We start from the raw sequence: 6,471 nt of genomic DNA on the forward strand, positions 1-6,471 counted from the left end.
TCCACTGCTTCTGCATCAGGCCCATTCATGTTCTCCGACTCAATACACCCAGAAACTGCCCCGAGATGAAAAGCTGTCCAGGATGCTGTCGTTTACAAATGAGAGGCCTCTCTCCATCTTTCTGCCCGTGACATGAAAAAATGCCTCTCCTCCTCTCTTCTCCTTTCTCCTCTCCTCCTCCTCCTCCTCCTCTCAGTCGGGAAGTATCCATTCATCACAGTCAATCTGTTAATGCCAGTGTGTGTGTATGTGTGTGTGTGTGTGGAGGTGATCTCCAATCTGTCGTGCTGCTGTCACCTCACCAGTCCTACATGCCTGATCCCTGCTTATTCATCTTGTGCACACACACACACACTCACACACACATCATCACCATCACCATCATCATCTCACAGTGTCTCCTCACCATCACACATGAACAAGCACACACAGATGCACAAGATCCTATTGTGCAGAGTTCCTCTGATTACTTACACACAGACACACACACAGGTCATTTCACATATAGGCTGCCTCTTCCTCTCTCTCCCCCCCCCCCCACACACACACACACACACACTCACACTCACACTCACACGCTACTATCTCCTTCCCTCGCCTCATCTCTCGCAAATATTTTTTCTGTCTCTCCAGCTCATTTCTCTCGCCTCCTTCGCTCTCCCCGCTCCTCGCCGCCGTCCGCCGCTTCACCGCTTGGCTGTGTCCTCATGCACAATCACAAATGCACACAATCCATTCCCCCTCATTCCCAGCCAGTCATCCTGAACAGCCCTCTGTGGGGTAAGTAGATAGGAGGCTGTTGAGACATGCAGAGCCAGAACGGCCCTCTGAGGATGCCGGCTGTCCCACCGCTGGGAGCTGCTATAGGAGGGGGTTGAAGAGGAAGGGTCCAGATGAGAGAGAGCCTGGAGAGAGGAGTAATTGCTAAGTGTGGGAATGTGTGTGTGAGTATGTGTGTGTGTGTGTGTGTGTGTATCTGTGAAAAGTGCAGTGGGAGCGAGGGAGGGAGGGTGGGTGTGAGGAGATGGAAAGGGGTGACAAAGACAGAGGAGAAGTCATCCACTGCGGACAGGAAAAGCAGCACAGCCAGACGTTAGCGGAGTGCCACCCTCACACAGGTGTGTGTGTGTGTGTGTGTGTGTGTGTGTGTGTGTGTGTGTGTGTGTGTGTGTGTGTGTGTGTGCGTGTGTGTGTGGAGGACGGCTGGGTGACAGGGGGTCAGGTAGGAGAGAGTAATCTCCCCAGGATTAAGAGTGCCGCTCCTGTGTTAATGTGACTGTCAATGAGAATTAAGTCCCTGGACCGATCCTCTCCAGCGGGCCCTCCTCTGCCTCTCTCCCTCCTCTCCTGTCCGCCCCTGTCACACTAATGACACCACTCTTCTTGTGGAGTGCCGGTGCCGGCGCGCTAAAAACAATGGGGAAATAATTACACTCTCTCAATACAGTACAAATTGCAGACCTGAGCAGCGGGACAGCGAGAGATATCAGCAAACGGGGAGAGGGATGGGGAGGAGGGGAGGGGGTGGGAGAGAGAGGGAGGGGTGGAGACAAGGATGACTAACAATTACAACACGATAGGGGCTGGGTCTCATTACTGCGCCCATTAACATGCAGCAAGTAATTTTCCCCTCTCAGTTTGTGCGTGTGCGCAAGAGAGAGAGAGAGAGAGAGAGAGGGTGTGTGTGTGTGTGTGTGTGTGTGTGTGTGTGTGTGCGTCTTGAGTGCGCGCACCCAATAGAGTGTGCCCATTAGGTTCTGCAACACACCTCCCTGCCTCCTGTGCGCAATCTGCCTGGAGAACCCGGCGGCACCTCATTTCTCCCCCCATATGTCTGAGCTCCGTGCGCTCTCCTCTCCTCTCCTGTCCTCTCCTCTATTCCCAGCCGAGCACGAGCCATGCAAAGCGATTAGAAAGGCGCGTGAAAAGAGCCCGGTCAGCGGATCAGCCTCGCAGATCACTCAATAGGTACTAAGCAGCGGCGAGCTCCCGACCGATGGCTTATTTAACCCCACAGCGGCGAAACGCTGCATCAATCTCACCTCAATCTCCCCCGGACAGCCCGCGCTACACACGGTCAGCGGAATTGGTAGCCAATGAATCGGCTCATCATCATGTGTTTCATTTTTACGCATCACTCGCCGAGAGGGAGCGGAGTCACCTGGAGACCAGGGAGGTTTTCAGAGGAAATCCTGCGTTCGCCGCGCTCCGAGCCAAGAACATCAAAGTTGCTTTCACCTCGACAGTCATTCAGTGAGTCAGTCAGCCAGTCGCCACCCCTTCTCTCCCTGCTGCCCGTGGAGAAAATGTTCCACATCTCCACAGCCAAAGTCCCCCTCTGACCCCATCCTCGTTTCATTAGCCTATTGACCGTGCGCCACGGAAACACACAGGGAATTGACATGTGAATGTATGTTAATTAAATAAAAAGAAACACCACCTTACCCAAATCTACAAACTCGATGGCATGATCGCAGGGAACTGTAAAGGATCCAGGCGAAGTAGTAGAGCGCTTTGCCACTTTCCGCTTCAACTCCACTGATGTTGCTTCCCACTAAACTGGGCAATCCCTTTTTGAGCCTCCCGTCCAGCTCCCGGAGCCCCGCGCACAAACGCGCCGAGGCAGGCAGGGGTGAGGAGGTGCTACAGCCACGCCGGAGCACCAGCCCTCCGGAGCCGGGTGAGACAGCAGCTCTCGCGCAGTGGCGACGTGGCCCAACGTGCCATGATCTCCCCGCGTCCCATCTCAAAACCACACTGAGGAGAAAGTCATAAAAAGTGCGTAATTCCCCCAAAGAGACGCCGGGCTGATGTTTCTGGCGAACACTCCAAACAAGTTCATCCCCCCTGCGCCGCGGCTGTCACACAAAAGGCGTTATAGTCGCCGGAGAGATGCTGATGAGAGTGATGGTATAGTGATGCAGGAGTGATAGTTGCGCTCCCGTCGCTCCTCCCGAGCAGGGATCGATTGGACATGAGAAATGCGATGCGAGCCCGTCTTCCCCATTCAGAACACGTGCAACAGCGCCCGCCCAGTTCACCAGCTCCCAAGTACACCCCCTCTTTTTCCTCACTGATGTCATGTAGTTTACAAGTGTGCCTGGACTGTTGGGGTGATGGAGGAGGAGGGTGGAGGGGGGTGAGATTATGTGTTCGTCCAAGGAGAGATGGGGAACATGACGACCACTGGTACGACTGCAAGGAGTTCATGTTAACAAGTCGCTCAGTGTCGTTTTTTCTTCCTTTTGGGACACGTGACATTTTCACTTTTTACGTTTTGGCACGACAAATAAGAGAAACAGACCTCAGGGGTGGACACATTCTTCCTAAGTTCCTAAGATTTCTTGTTCAGACTGGCAGTAGTTCATAGTGATCGCAAACTGGAGGCCACCTCAGGAGGGGCTCTGCTGACTCCATGGCCCCCGAGTGACTGACAGGTGCGCGAGTCGATGAACTCCTCCTCATCACATCACAGTCCACCCATCCTCTACACTTCGATCACGTTACAGATGGTGTATCAATACTTATAGCCGGCTGTATACCCCCCCACACTCCCAGCCCCCACCCTCAGCGAGATGTTAAACAGAATTTAATCACCGCCGCCTCTCCGTTACGCACCAGGAGACAGCCTATCAATTATTCCATCCCTAGAATATTCTAGTGTGTTGATGGCGATTGATTGCCTTGCGCTGTATTTGCAGTCGTTAAGACTTAGAGGAGGTCGATGTCTGCTAACGACCCAAGTTGAGGAGTATCCGATACATTCAGATGTCTTCCTTGCGGCGAGCTCTCTGTCGGTGGAGGCATTAAGATCCGCGCTCTTTTTTCTCTTTTCTGTCTTTTTTTTTTTTTTACTTATCTAAGCCAAAAAACAAAAGAGCCCCGCGCAATGAAATGTGGTGGATCTCAGGCCTTTTAGACGTTTATCTTTGCAGCAATCTCAAGAGTCCTTGTCTGGCAGACTCCTCCGCCCCTCGTGACCGTTTTGTTACCTGTGCAGGAGGGAGAGAGTGCTGCATGTTATTTTCAACCGATTAATTAATTAAGCCTCGAATCTATTGCAAATCGATCTGTCTGACTTTGGACTGAGAGCAGATTAGTCACTGATGAGGGTTCGCCAAGAGAAAGAAATGGAAGGAAGGAAAGAAAGAAAGAAAGAAAGAAAGAAAGAAAGAAAGAAATCCTAATTTCAGCACCATGGACAGAGTCATTGCGTCACACATGAATCCAGGACGCTGCACAGCTCCAAACTCTCCTGTCATTGCGCTTTTCTTTGCTGCCAGGTCGCAGACAAATCAGACAAAGTAGCTTACCTGCGTAAAGTGTAAGCGAACACCAGAAAGTTGTTCAAACCCAATATATCCTGTCTGCAGTACGTCTACAGTACGAACACCTGCGTGTCGCAGTGGGGATAGGAGGCCTTTTATCTTAAAGTGAGGCAGCTAATGGATGCAACAGCCCATAGCACTTATTTCATCTATCCCTGCTCAGAGGGGCAGATAGTATCAGAGGAAACACATCATGTGACGTAAACACCAGCTTCAGAGTGAGGCTGAGCGCTGTGAAAGGTAATGTTCTTCATTCATGCTTCCCATTAGTTGTTGTTACAGAGTCACCGGTTTTTTCTCAACATGTTTAATTCACTGCAGAATCATCCTGATATATTGTAAGAGTATATAGGCTGAGGTCGTCTCGGCGTGTCGTGTGTCACAGGAGCGGGGTTATAGGATCTCCTCTGGGATTATCCCTCCAATAATCATCGCCCAGGGAAAGAAAAACATTAAGGAAGTATCTGCTCATAACTCGAGGAATATTTCTTTCCCCTGAATCGATATTCCTGCTTTAATCCCCATGAAAGACATGGTTTCCCCTGGCCTGGAAAAGGTAAAACGAGCGGGTTTCTGATTGATTTGTCTGAGTTCAGTGGCGAGAAAATGTTTGTCTTTGTGAGATGAATGAGATTATGCTAATGATCGCTTTGTAAAACACAAAGATAAACGGTTGCACGGTCAGCTTTAGGCAACAACTGGAGAAATCAGGCCGATATGCGCTGCTCCGGGGCGCGCAGTTGTGTAAATAATGGAGCGGAAAGTTCAGAATATATCTGCCGATACTGTTGCTCCAGTGGAAATGTCTGACAAACTAAAACGGGACGCTAACAGTCAAACAAAGCAGCTAGTGAGGTTTCTCACGCTTGAAAAGCAAACGCGTAAAAACCTGATTGTTAAGTGTGAATCTCGGCTCAGACGCGATCTAATGACTTCACTCGCAGCTTCCGCCTCAGTGATTAAACCTCGCAATCAGCTCTCCTGTCCTGATGCCTCTCAAGCCCATTTCTTCTCTCCGCCAGGCCCGCATTAAGGGCGACGGAGATAAGTCATTTAACATTTCTGGAGGAAAACACACGATTACTTAAGGCGCGACAAAATAAGGCCACCCAAACACGGCTGCTGAGGACGTGTGTGTGTGGTAAACTTCCAGCAGCCTGAGGCGGTAAATGTGGAGCCTGCTCGGGAATGATAGGTGAGAGGAAGTGTGCCCGCGACTCCACTAATTACACGAGTGCACATAACGCTGCGCTCTGGCGGCCAACGAGGCAAGGTAAAGGTGGTACCGTGCGCAAAAAAACGACCAAGCCACACACAGGAGATGCGTTTGCACTTAAGACTTTGTGCACTGTGATTTCTTCACGCTTCATACTTTAAATCGAAAGGTGTGTGGTGTGATCCGATGGGTTTCTGACGTCTTCCATTTCGGACACATCCAGCAGCCAGGCAGCTTTGCGCAAAAAAAACACAAAACAAAAAAAACAAGCCTTGGTCATCGATTTGGAGCCGCCATGAAGGTTAATGAGAACAGACATCTTGGTTCCTCTGCTTTTGATCCCCCCCTGCATAGAGATTCTTCATTTCTTTACGAGGTCACTGGCAGTAACCCGAGCAGGGCCATAAATAGTGTCCATCCCAGACAGGCCCGGTGTCTGTCAATACTCAGAAAGTTCAGACACAACATCCGCAAAGAGCGGGCAGGAGGCGCGCGGCTGCTGACATCAAACTTGTGATATTGGAGCGAATGCATTTAAACAAACACTGTCTTCTTGTGACCCATTTGATATATTTGTGAATAAATTGTTCTCACTCTCTGCACTGTTTGGAATAAGTCTGTCAGGGACGATCACACCGCGCAGGGTGACGATTTGCCCTCATGTGTGGTCTTGCACTGCCCCCATGTGGCCATGACGCGTCACTGTTAACTTGGCCAGCTTTTGAGGTCATCCAGATTTATTATCGTGACAGTAAAAAACTGAACCAGTGCCCTTTTGCGAAGAGCCCTTTCCCTCCTTAGACCTGAACTCACTAAAATAATGAAAGCCACAGCAAAGAGCTGTCTGGAATCAGCAAGAACTGGCAACACGGACGCTTCAGTTTTTTCCCCTCCAAGGTCAGACTTCAAAAGATGATTGATTAAATT

The 6,471-nt window shown here is 50.4% G+C and overlaps 1 protein-coding gene across 1 annotated transcript in view; it reads right to left on the reverse strand.

The window, feature by feature from the left end:
- tafa4b (TAFA chemokine like family member 4b) overlaps nucleotides 1-2,930 on the reverse strand; it is a 44,190-nt gene extending 41,260 nt beyond the window's left edge. Inside the window, exon 1 of the mRNA XM_084347313.1 lies at nucleotides 2,446-2,930. The gene's annotated coding sequence lies outside the window, so the exon portion shown is untranslated. The remainder of the gene's footprint in view (nucleotides 1-2,445) is intronic.
- Between the last annotated feature and the right edge of the window lie 3,541 nt (nucleotides 2,931-6,471).

The sequence above is a fragment of the Pagrus pagrus genome, assembly GCF_965226575.1.
Source record: "Pagrus pagrus genome assembly, chromosome: 3".
Lineage (NCBI taxonomy): Eukaryota > Metazoa > Chordata > Actinopteri > Spariformes > Sparidae > Pagrus > Pagrus pagrus.